The sequence below is a fragment of the Panthera tigris genome, chromosome D4 (assembly GCF_018350195.1).
Source record: "Panthera tigris isolate Pti1 chromosome D4, P.tigris_Pti1_mat1.1, whole genome shotgun sequence".
Classification (NCBI taxonomy): Eukaryota; Metazoa; Chordata; class Mammalia; order Carnivora; family Felidae; genus Panthera; species Panthera tigris.
In genome coordinates, this window is record NC_056672.1 from 48,311,810 (window position 1) to 48,325,681 (window position 13,872).

A 13,872-nucleotide genomic window follows, 5' to 3' on the forward strand; every position below is an offset into this window, starting at 1 on the left:
CAGGATAGTTAAAAAAGGAATGAGAACACTGGTGCTTTAGAGCTGGTTCTTCTACTTAATGGCTGTGTGACCATGGATAGAAAACCTTCATGGCCTCAGCAAACACCGAAATCAAAAACTGGAACCAATCAAATATAGCTGGCTGTAGCTATATCAAGAATATGTCCTTTTTCATCATGGCGACGTGAATGGTGGGAAAGGAAGGAGGTTTTAGGGGATTGAGATGCCAGGTAGACCATCTGATGAGATGTTTACTATAGAGAATAATGGAATCATATGTAACACTTTCATCTGTCATGCTCCTTATTATGAAATAATATGAGGAAAAGATAGGATTTCAAATTAATAAATAAAATGAAATGAATTCACTTAAACCTCTTTAGATATATATATTTTTTATCCACTGCTGAAGAGATACAAGAATTGCATTCTAACATAACTGCTGGTGTATGTTATTCTCTGTAATGGAATCTCTCATAGCCAGCGCAATATTGTGAGGATCAGCAGAGAAATGTCTATTTTCACACACTAGCAATGATCACCTCACAGTATTTCTCACATTTAAATTCATAAGCAATCTAGGAATAGGATAATTTATAGTAGGTGACATCTCTTTCCGGTTAGGCAAAGTGTTATTAATATAAATACATTTTAATTTCTTGTAATGTTTATTTTTTTGAGGGAGACAGAATATAAGTGGGGGAGGGGCAGAGAGAGAGAGAGAGAGGGAGACATGGAATCAGAGCAGGCTCCAGGCTCTGAGCTGTCCGCACAGAACCCAACATGGGGCTTGAACTCATGAACTGTGAGATCATGACATGAGCTGAAGTCCGATGCTTAACCGACTGAGCCACCCAGATGCCCCTAATAGTAGATATATTTTAAAGGTGTGCACATTATAGAACAACTCTGGAAAATGTCTATGCCCTCACTTTCCAAAAGATTTGTTTATCTTCAAAGGAGGAAAAATTAATCAAGTATTTAAAAAATACTATTTATTGTACCCCAGTAAGTAATTGTTCTCCATTCGAATTGTCCCCGTTATTAGTTATTATAAGGTAACCACAACCACATTCCGTTTTACCAACAAAATAGTTCATACTTTTTTTCTCATATTTACTGTGTTTGCCTAAAAGTTCTTTGTAAGTTATGAAGCAGAAACTGACCTTCAATAAAGATCAGTCCCAGATCCTTATGTAAATTACTGTACTAGGTAATTCTAGACATTCATGTTGCAGAGAATCACCTTTTTGATATCCTGATTTCAGTACTTTTGGATAATACTCAGACGTGAATTTTTGGGTCATATGGTGGTTTTATTTTAAATGTCCATTGACAAATGAATGGGTAAAGAAAATGTGGTATATATATACAATGGAATACTATCCTAATTAAAAAAAAAAAAAGACCTCCTATCATATGTAGCAGCATAGATAAGACATTATGCTGTGTGAAATAAGTCAATCACAGAAGGAAAAATGCTACATGGTTCTACTTATCTGAGATATCTAATGAAGCCAAACCCATAGAAGCAGGAAGTAGAATGGTGGTTGCCAGGGAATGGGGCGAGGAAGAAATGAAGAATCACTATTTAATGGATAGAAAGTTTCAGTTACAAGATGGATAAGTTCTAGAGATCAGTACAACACTATAATTATAGTTAACAGTAATGTACGGGTCACTTAAAATATTTTTTATCATAGATTTCACGTTATTTGTTTTATTTATCACACTAAAAAAACAAAAGAAAAAAGTGAAAAATAAATCATGGTTCATTAAACAGAGAGAGAGAGAGAGAGAGAGAGAGAGGCATTGGTGTAGGGATCTGAGCAGACATTGGTTCAACAGCTTTGAGATAACATCAGGTATCTAGATCAGAACTTCCAGAACTTGTTTTAGATTAGAAGCAGATATACTTTATGAAAGCAAATTGCTTTATCTAAGATCCAGAGGAACAGGAATTACTTACTCAAGATGAAATATACTGAAGAAGAAAACTTTATTATGGTTGTCATCTTCAAATTATTGGTAATATTTTTAATGATCTCTTTTCTGATGGGCATATGAGTAAGCCCTTTCCTTTTCCTCTTAAATTACTTAATTTAAAAAGTTCTATTTTTAAAAACTGAAATGAAACATTTTTAACAATTTTCAACTCTTACAATTCAGAACCAAATACTTTTATTGAAGTACCCTATTTTCATGGTAATGTAGTTGTGTGCATTGGTTCAATAAGGCTACTGCTAGCATTCGACCAATTGACTGTGAGACTAAGGCCAAACCTGTCCTGTCATATTTAATAAATTTTATTTCATGTAATCAAGGTTACACACCATCATTAAAGAACAAGGGTTATACGTGATGTGTAAAACCAATGCCTCCAAGCCCCTACTTGGATTCCTGAATGCTAACTGAACTTGATTTGCAAAGAGAGGCTCTACATACCTCAGTGGTCCTAGAGGACCAGTGTCACATAGTCTAGATGTGCAGAGGCATTGGATCATTGCAGGATGAGGATCAGTGGGCGTATCCAATTGATAAATCATTTGTCTTTCCTCCAATGATACATTGTTTTCAGACGTAGCTCTATATGAATGAATCCTCTGAAAGTGACAAAATTTGAACAGTTATATTTGTTACAAAGCTATGACCAACTCAGTAATAAATTAATGAACCCACTTTAATCTATGGCCAGTGAACAACATAAACATCTATTTAAAAGTACGGAAAGATAATCAGAAAGTCAATATCATTGTTTAAACCCCAGGAATGAAGGGGGATCCAAAATTGGAGGTGAAAATGGTGAAAAATAAAACTTCGTGTTTATCTGCATATCTACCATCTCTTCCTCCATTTTTAAAATTTTTTTAAATGTTTATTTGTTTTTGAGACAGAGAGAGACAGAGCGTGAGTAAGGGAGGGGCAGAGAGAGGGAGACACAGAACCTGAAACAGGCTCCAGGCTCTGAGCTGTCAGCACAGAACCCGACACGGGGCTCAAACCCATGAACCATGAGACCATGACCTGAACCGAAGTTGGATGCTCAACCGACTGAGCCACCTAGGTGCCCCTCTTCCTCCATTTAAAAAAAAATATTTATATATTTTGAGAGAAACAGAGACAGCACCAGCATTGAAGGAGCAGAAAGCGAGGGAGAGAAAGAGAATCCCAAGCAGGGTCCACACTGCTTGCGCAGAGTCTGACACGGGGCTCATACGAACCATGAGGTCATGACCTGAGCCAAAACCAATAGTCGGACGCTCAACCGACTGAGCCACCCAGGCACCCCATAAGGATAGTGGTTTATGTAATAATGGTGTATTTTAAAGTAATTTTTGTCTTTAATCAAGCATTTCTTGAAATGGAGATTTTAAAGACTCCTTATAAAAATTATAAAGTAGAATTGCATGATGGAATAGAGTTGAGCAAGGAAATAGAATGGCTCCATTTTTAGTCGGGCAGACTGCAATGGAAATCACTTAAGCAATTAAACAATAATCTTAAGCATAATGGATTGTTTCCAAATGCAAAAGATGTCCAAGATATATACATATATCTTCAATTGGGTAGACACTACATAGTTCTTGAGAACTAATATCTTCCCTTAAACGTAATGTATAGGAATCCCTTTGATTTAATAAAAAACAAAAATGAAACCAACAAATTGGGGAAACATATATAAGAAACAGGAGTGATTCAGAGAATAAGAGACCTCAATCAAAGAAGTGAGGTTTTAAGAATGAGGGGTCCTGTGAAGAAGGGCTCTCCTGCAACAGAAGCAGCTGAGTACAGGGGCCTGAGGTTAGACCCAGAAAGGTCCACCCATGATGTCCCAAAGAATATTCCCTTGTGAAGAATGAAACTCTGAATTTAAACATTGAATCCTGAAAATTGTCTTTATCTAAAGCAGAAAACAGTGTCTTTTTCTTCATTTGATTTGTTTTTTCTTTAATGTGCTACACTAAATTAAATAAATTTATTTGGTATTAATAGAGACTGGAGTAATAGCCCCGGAGAAAATGAAAAGATACAGAGCCTTTCCCAAAACCTGTTCCTGTCAGTGCTGGTAGCTTTGAGGCTTCAACATCAACCTATCAAGCGCACTTCCTCCCAGAGATAAAGGAATTTTCAGCATCATCAAGAAAAGAAAGTAGTAAGATAGGCTAGCATTCCAAATACAATGGGACAGCATGGGCCCAAAGAAGCCTTTCCTAAACAGACAGCTCAAAAATGTGACAAGATCCAAGTTTTTACATATCCTGCCAAATCAGACGAAATAGGCCTCTAAGACAAGGGGGTAAGGGGCACCTGGGTGGCTCAGTCAGTTAAGCATCCACTTCGGCTCTGGTCATGATCCCATGGTTTGTGGGTTCGAGCCCCACGTCGGGCTCTGTTCTGACAGCTCAGAGCCTGGAGCCTGCTTTGGATTCTGTCTCCCTCTCTCTCTGTGCCTCCCCAGCTTCACTCTGTCTGTCTCTCAATAAATAAATAAACAAACAAACAAACCAAAAAAACCCAAACATTAAAAAAAAGAGACAAGGGGGAAAAAAAGCAAATATCTGTATCACACAGATTTATTTACTTTTAAATGTGAAACTTTTCCAGGATGGGAGAGAACCCTCTAGAAATATAAATTTTAAATTGGGGGCCTTACTAACAGTTTTTATAGGAAATACAAATGTTTGTGTTCTGTATTTATAACCCTATCATCAAAATGGAGATTAATTAACATAAAAAAGTGATATATTTTAAATTACTATTAAATGATCATTTGTTTTAGTAACACAGAAATTGTATCCCTCTTGTTGTAGTTGCCTACATCGTTAAGAAAATATCATATATGGTCTTAACATGAGAAAGAAATGATGCCAAAAGACGGGCCATCCTGTGCTATGCTTTAACTCATTGTTATATCTCAAGACGTATGTGTCTGCTTGTTTCTTTGCTACCTTTTCTACTGTAATCATCCAATTTTGCAAGCAACTGAATAAATCCATCCATATCCAACTCACTTGATCTCTTAATGATGCTTAGATCATGCAATATGTTATCAGAAGGAGGTTTCTTCCTATCTGGGTGCCCCTCGGCATACCCCTGTAGCTCCTTAGCAAAGGCCCTATCTGAGTTTCCTCATAGGCAACCCTAATTACATACCCTCTACCTTAGCATTCCCTCAAATTCTCCTGGGGATAAAAATTATCTGGAGTATTCATTAAACAGGTTCCCAAGCTTCATCTCAGACTCATAACATAAAAAATCTCTAGTTCCCATGATAGGCACATTTTATATTAGGCAAGTCTAAGGACAGAATGCCATGATGTAGGACTTGGACTCCTCTCCATTCCCTTGGTGTTGGTTCTCCTTTACATTATTGCAGGAGCCAATGAATTTTGTTGATTTTCATTCTAATCTCTCCTGCCTTGGATATACTGTACACAACATAGAATTTTCTTTCTGTGGTTGAAGAATTGATAAATGCACCATGTATTTCAGAAGTGTGTGTTGCCTTATAATTACCAAGAGATTGAAAACAAAATATATTTAATGTGGTGTGAAGCGGAAAGCTGATTTGGTGGCTTTGAGTTTTGCTCACTTGCAGAACGCTTTGAATTAAGAGTGGCCCAGCCCTCGGCAAAGCGCTACATCTAGCTTCCCTGCACACCTGGCTGCCCCATTCTCCCAGCACTCCAGAAACTCTGGGGCTGCCCTCAGGTTATTTGTAATGTATGAATTTCAGTTCTTCAAATGATGAACGATATTTAAATTCATTTTGAACAAAGTAGGCTTGAAAACAGCCAAATTCTTTGAAATTGCAAGTTGATTTTGCTGAGTGCCTTTCATATTTTTAGTAGCCAAGGGGCAGGGGAAGCCAAGAAAGACTGAGAAGATACTGAAACTTTAAAGATGCCTTGTTTCTCCCAAAGTGCTGTCAACTACTATATCAAATAGAAGCTTTAAACCAGGGGAACTTTCTTTCTAATGCCATTCTAGGGGGAAAAAAAAAAACTGAGCAGGGAATTGTGGCTACGTAGGGGAATGATATAATTACTATTTTAAAAAGTGTAATAGCTGATGAGTTCCTAGGCAAACATCAATGTATTATTAATATTAGTGCTCAGCACTGCAGTTGCCGGTTGAGATTTCTGATTCTTACTTGTCCTCACAGAAGAATTTTTATAGCAGGTGGATCAATGTTTTACTACCTCAAGAAACTCATTTCAGATTCCACTTAATGATATAAACCTAGACAACCCCATCAAGGATTTTCTCTTTTTATGCTAAGCCACTGATACGTATTCTTTAAAGGAAAAGGATGGTTATGAAAGGAGATGAATGAAAGTAAATGACAATGATGAATATTTTTTTTACACAATGCAGCCTTGAAGAAATTTAAAAAATAAAACATAAAAGAAAACAAAAAAACACAAGTATACCAGAATCTGAGAAATGTGTTTCATTGTCTAAGACAGGTTCAACTGAGCAGTATGAAAGAGGAGATGATGAAACTGAGCATTAAGAGTGTTAGACTACAGTGACATCAACAAGATGGCGACCTAGGTTGTTCCTGATTTTGCTCCCCCACACAAGAAGAGCTAACTGTTCAAACAAGACACCGCTGTGAGAGTCCTTGATAGTGAAATGAAGCACTCCCTATACCATAGGGAGAGTCTGGAAACAGTCTGCACTAGGACGATTAGAGAAGTGGCTACTCCTTGACCACATTGCCCCTCCCCCAGGCCAGCACAGTACCACGCAGAGAGGTCTACTAACCCAGGCAAGAGAGCTGAGACACAGCCTCACTCACTGTGGAGAGTGTCTTCCAAACCCATATGACTAGAATGTCCAGTGACAACTCCTTGAAGCTGTGTGGTCCAGAAGCCCTACAGCTAAGAGGTGGGCAGACAGAGCCAGTAGTTTGCAGAGCAAAGCCAGTGGCCCTGTTCAGTCAGGGAACTTGGGGTACAGGTTGGCTTGAGTGAAAACAACAGACAAAGAGCTTTACCAGCTTTAAAGGTGCTTCTCCTGCTGCATTTGGGCAGGGAATATCATTTGTAATCCTGCTCATCAGTAAATTCAGCTTGACTACAGAACCTAACCAGAGCACATGGAAAGCTGTACAGTGCCTACAACAACCTTACGTACGGTGGCACTTGAACAGTGAGCACAGCCTGTGGCTTCTCTAACATGCATGAGTAAATCAGTGGCCTGACTTGACCAGGGAGTTCGGTGCACACTCTGGACTGATTTGGGTCCCCAAACAATAAAGCTGGGTTCTCTTCTATGGAATGGGGAAAAATATTTGCAAGTCATATATCTCATAGGAGTTAATATCCAAAATATGTCAAGAACTCATATAACTCAACAGCAAAAAACAAACAAACAAACAAACAAACTAATTAAAAAAATAGGCAAAGGACCAGAACAGACATTTCTCCAAAGAAGATATATGCAAGGTCAACAAGTACATGAAAAATGATGAACATCACTAATCAAAATGCAAGTTAAAGCCACAATGAGGTAACTCATACCTGTTGAATGGTCACTATCAAGAAGACAAGAGATAACAAATGTTGGTGAGGATGTGGGGAAAAATAAACCATTGTACACCTACTGGGGGGACCGTAAGTTGGTATAGCCACTATAGAAAACAATATGGAAGATCTTCAAAAAAAAATTAAAAGTAAAACTACCATATGATCCATCCAGCAATTCCGCTTTTAAGAATAGATCCGAAGCAAAAAAAAACAAAAAAACAAAAAAAACAAAAACAAAACAAAAAAAGAATAGATCTAAAGCGAATGAAAACACTAACTCAAAAAGATATCTGTACCCTCGTGTTTACAGGAGCATTATTTATAATAGCCAAGAAGACAGAAATAAGTAAAGTGTCTGCTGATGGATAAGTGGATAAATAACTTATTATATATATACATATACACACATATATACACACATCCATACATATATATACATATGTAACATATATGTGTGTAATATATAGTATACCACAGACAGTGGAATATTATTCAGCCATAAAAATGGGAGAATCTTAGCATTTGTGGCAATATATTAGACCTTGTAGGCATTACGCTAAGTGAAATAAGTTAGAGAATGACAATAATGATCTCTCTTATATGTGGAATTTTAAAGAACAAACAAACAGGGGCACCTGTGTGGCTCAGTTTGTTGAGTGCCCGACTTTGGCTCAGGTCACGGTCTCATGGTTCATGAGTCCGGGCCCCGCATCAGACTCTGTGCTGACAGCTCAGAGCCTGGAACCTGCCTCAGATTCTGTGTCTCCCTGTCTCTATGCCCTCCCCTGCTCGTGCTCTGTCTGCCTTTCTTTCAAAAATAAATAAACATTAAAAAAAAAAAGTTTGAAGCACAAATAAAACCTCATGACCTCATGGTAAACAAGATCAGACTTGTAGTTGAAGATTCGAGGAAGGTGGTTAAAGGAGCAAACTTGCAGTTATAAGACAAATAAGTACAAATAAGTAGGGATAAAATATTTGACATGATGGGTAAAGCTAATACTGTTGTGTGATACTTAAAAGTTGTTAAGAGAGTAAATCCTATGAGTTATCATCACAAGGGGATTTTTTTCCCTTTTCCTTTTTAAAAATTTTTATTGTATGTATATGTGAAGGTAAATGATAGCTGAACCTATGGTGGTAATCATTCCACACTATATGTAAATCAAAGCATCATACCATACACCTTAAACTTATAAGTGATGTATGTCAATTGTTTCTCAATAAAGCTGGCATAAAAAAAGTGTCTAATATTTTTAAATTGAATTACCATAGGGATGCTTAGGCTATCTGAATCGTATGTAGTAAGAAAGGGTTGGGGAATTTTGCTGGACACACATGAGGATTTTCCACTCCACTCTGCTACTCTGAGAAAGTTAAGTAGTTTGCTGTAATGTTTTTGTGTCCCAAGCATCAAATTTCTCTGCAGATCTGGCCCCATGGTGGATCCAGGTAATATAAGCTAGATGATCCTCTCTATTAAATATTGCCTTATTTAGTTGACTCTGATTAGAGGCAAACCCCACTTCTTTCCCACTAAATTCAAAGAAGTATTTACACAATTCCTAGAGATAAAATGGAAGGAAATTGAGGGAACGTTTCTGTTAAAGTGCATGCTTTTCTTGAATGCACATCAAGCATTGCTAGGAAGTTCTAGAGGGTAAGGCAGGAAAGGGAGTGGATCTATTCATGGTTGCCCTTTAGGGCTTAATAAAGTTTCTTGCCATTTTCCTCACAGCTTGATAGAAGTGGACTAAGGTGAAGAGATCTGTGATCCCCCTCCGCAGTCTCCAGGCTAAAAAAGCCAATGAAGTAGAAAAATGATATTGATAAAACTAGCCTGCCTTTTATAAGTATGCCCCACCAGATGAAAACTGCTCATTGTTGGCGTTTAATCTGATATGACCTCAATCATCTTTTTTTTGTCTCTGGATACTAAATGGCTGACTTGTTATTTAGCCTCAATAAGCTTAAAAGAATCCCACTCTGAATGCTTCACAATACTTTAATATAGTCCACAAAAGTAAAACCAACAACACACTTTTTTATCCTTCTTGTCTTAGGAGATAAAAGATTAAATGGATGTTTCAAGACTGAATGCTGAAAAAGTCTTAGAAACAAGTATTTTATGATAGCTTCATTGTTGTAAATGTTTCCACTCCCATCTATTCAGACACGACACCAAAAGAAAAAAAGGTCCTCTGCAGAATTCTGGACATTGGTATATTAAAATGGAAAGTTATTTCCAACTCCATGGGATTTATCAATTGAATGTAAACTTCTTGATAGGAGAGGCTTTATCTCTCGTATTTTCCACCATCTCTGCAAGAGCCGGGAAGAGTGACATGTGGTCGATGTTCAGAAATACCCAAATAAGTTTCAAAAAATAAAGATACTTTGCTGCCCTGCCCAGTGGTTAATTAGATGTTACCACTATCTGTGCACTCTTTTCTAAGGGAATGCTTTATCTTACTCTTTCGAATTTCAATTTAAAACTCTGTGTTATTTTACAAACCATAGAAGTGTCTTTGATTCATATTCTCCAAATTATTGTAAGAGGAACCAGAATATGGTAAATCATTTTCAAGAACACTTCAACATACTTGCCCTTAACTTTCAACAGAGAATTTATTGACCAACTCACAAAACTGTGTGAGAGTTATCTTGTAGCTCAGCCAGAGGACTACAAGGCCAGATCAGTTACACCTTGGCATTTCTTATCTAACAATATGCCAGATAGGCCTTCAGAAAATTGTTGTGCAAAGATAACAGAGTATTTCTAACAGAAACAGGAGGTAGGAATCTCTGAAAAGCTATAAAATCCATCCAGAGAATTGCACTAAATGTCTCACTGTTGGGTTGGTTAAAAGAAGGCAATACTTAAAAACATAATACCTCGGGGCACATGGGTGCCTCAGTCGGTTAGCGTTCAACTTCCACTCAGGTCATGATCTTGTGGTTCGTGAGTTTGAGCCCCGTGTTGGGGCTCTGTGCTGATACTTCAGAGCCTTGAGCCTGCTTCAGATTCAGTGTCTCCCTCTCTCTGGTCCTCCCCTGCTTGCACTCTTTCTCTCTGTCTCTGTCTCTGTCTCTCTCTCTCTCTCTCTCAAAAATAAATAAATAATAAAAAAAATAAACAACAACAAAATCATATTACCTCAAAAGAATCACAAAGGGATGCTAGGGGCAGTGATGAACTTTTGTTATAATCTCCACAGAGTTTTTACAGATTTCCCAACACACTGTTTACAGTAATTCCGATTATTTTGTTTTTGGACGTTTTAATAGGAAGAGACAAAAGTAGGCCATGTTTAATAAGAATTGGTGAAAACATTTACATGTGCAAATTAACAGGTTATCATTTCATCAGGAACTTTCTACTTCTTTCTTGGGTAAAAACCATACTTCTTTTGCTGTTATGTTTTGAAGCTGACTTTTGAGAACAAACTAATAAATTTATTTTAAACATGTATCAGGTTTCTTCAGAGACATGTTCGTTAAAGTTTGTCTCAGACGTACCCAGTGGTATCAGGGTTGATCTTAAGTTCCCAGATCAGTTCTGTTGTAACCCTTCATTATTGCTTTATCTTCTTTGTTTAGGGAGGTTATCCCAGTGTATTATTGCAGTAAAGCATTGGACCTAAAATCTTACATTATGGCAGAAACTCAACAAGACAGAATAATTGCATTTAAATAGCTATTAGGAAACAAACACTTTGAGTCATAAGAGTTAGCACTGGTAGTAGATTGGGAGGGAATAGGCATGTGTATGGTAGAATACAGAATGTTTCCCTTGTTGTATTTAGGATTGTTGATGTTAATTGTGTCAAACAGACTGGGACCTGAGGTGAATCTTTTTTTGCTAACTATTAGGGTGGTCAATGATAACATTGACTACCACTTACTCAGCTTCTCCTATATATTCCAAGGGCCATGGTAAGATTTCACTTTCACAGATGAGGGAGATAGAAGGTAATTGCTCTTTGTTCAAGTCCGAAAGTTTAAAAGAGAATGCATCTCACACTGAAACCGAGGTCTCTTTTGTTCCACAGCTTGGTATTTTAGCCACTGTGCTAAAATAGGTATGGAAGACTAATGTGGGAGTGCTGAGGAAGAAAATGATTTCTATCCCCACTGGATAATCAGTCCCAATAAAAAAGCAAATAAAAAATGATGGAAGAAAAATTACCAAATCACTTCTTTCCCAAATTCCATTTCTCACTCATGTAAATGAGATGTATGAGAAAGTTCTGAAGTAATAGCAATGGATATTTTAAATGATTAATTATTAATAGAGAATTGGCAAGTTTAGTATTTGTCATTTCTCACTAATCATATTTCTGGGTTAATTATTAACTATGCCCCTTCTAATAAACTGCTGTTTTAGAAAGTCTAGAGGGAGATATTTTCAGAATCTCCAGAGTTTAGGTAGGAGTGGAGTGTTGTGGGCTGGAGAAGGCATGCATATTTATGTTAATAACAGTAAAGAATGACTTGTAGGGAATTTCTGGAAATGGGAAAGCTGGATTGAGAGTAGAATGAATTCTAGTAGCATATGCTTACACTTCTGTTTAGGCAATCTTAGATTTGAACTATGTAAGTCGTTTACATTATCTTCATCCAGGGTATGCTATCTGCATATATCAGATATATCCTATTATCTGTATATATATTATATTACATATGATATTGTGTGTGTGTGTGTGTGTAAATATATATCTCAACATTTTTCTGTACTTTTGTGGTCTAAAGAAATGAGCTAAAATGTTCTAACATTGTATCTCTGTAAGTTTCTCCCTTACATGTTCTGCTAGTTTGGTGTGTATATTTATATGTCATTTTTGGTTATTAGACACAAGCAGATTTCTGATATTTGATCTTCTCTAAACCTTATAATCTTTGAGTAAAGGGGTTACAAAGTAGTATATGATCATTTCAGTCTCTCCCCATTTTAGCCACACTCGTTAGCCACTCTTTTTAATTTTAGCCACTTTAATGGGTTAGGAGTATCTCATTATGATTTTCATGTTCATTTCCCTGATAAATAGTAATGTTGAATATATCTTAATATGTTTATTTGCCCTAAGTATGTATTTCTTGGTTGTCTATTCAAGCTGCCTAATCTTGTCATTTGACTTTCTTCTTTTAATAAAGTGGGAAGTTGTTTATAAATTCTGTACTATCTTTTCTGTCTTCATTTTCAAAATCTTGCTTGTGTCTTCTGGCCTTTGTAATTTCAGAAGAGAAGCTCATTATAATTCAAATAAACATTGCCCTATATGTAATATGAGATTTCATTGGCTACTTAAGATTTATTCTTTGCCTTTCTTCTTAAAAACATTTGTTTTATTATTTTTTTTTATGAGAGAGAGAGAGAGAGAGTGAGCTGGGGGGGAGGGGCATGGAGGGGAGAGAGAGAGAGAGAGAGAGAGAGCGCGTGTGCATGCGCACGCGTGAGAGAGAGATCCTTAGGCAGGCGCCACCCTGTGGGATCATGACCTGAGCCAAATTCAAGAGTCAGATGCTTAATGGACTGAGCCCTCCAGGAGCCCTCTTTGCCTTTCTTCTTTAAAAAAATTTTTACTAGTATATGCCTATGCATTATTCTCTGAATTTATCCTTTTTGGAGTTCTCTGTGCTTCTTGAAATTGTAAATGTATACATTTATATTTATGTATTTCACCCGATTCGGCATGTTTGGGGCCATTAGGTTTTCAAGAAGTTTTTCTCTGCCCCATTCTCATTCTCCTTTCCTTATGGAATGCTGATGACCTGTATGTCAGATGCTGATATTATTCCACAGGTTCATGGGTTATTATTCATTTTGTGAAAGGTTTTGCATCTCCTTCTGGTTGGATAATTTCTACTGATCTTTCTTCATGTTTACCGAGTCTCCTGTTATCTATATTTTGCTCTTAAACCAATGAGTGAGTGTTTGACTTCAGATACCGTATTTTTTTTTTACTTCTAAAAATTCATTTTCATCCTTTTTATGTTTGTATTTCTTTATGCTGATTTATATATTTTCATTTATCTCGAGTATCTTCTTTTACTTCGCTAAGGCCAATTCTAATAGCTACTCTTCAGTCATTGTCTGACAGTCCTGTATGTAGTTACCATGGGGTTGCTGTGCTCGTTAACAGTGCTTTCTCGTGAAAATGGGTCACGTTTTCTTCTGCTCTTCTTAAACTTAGTAATTTTCATTTCATATGAATAGTGTGAATATTAATATTGTAAATAGTTGTGATTTAATGACATTCTTCTGAGATCTGTTGATTTTTTTTCTTTTTATGTATTTATTTTTTTAAATCTCAGCAACCAGTTAACTTGATCCCAC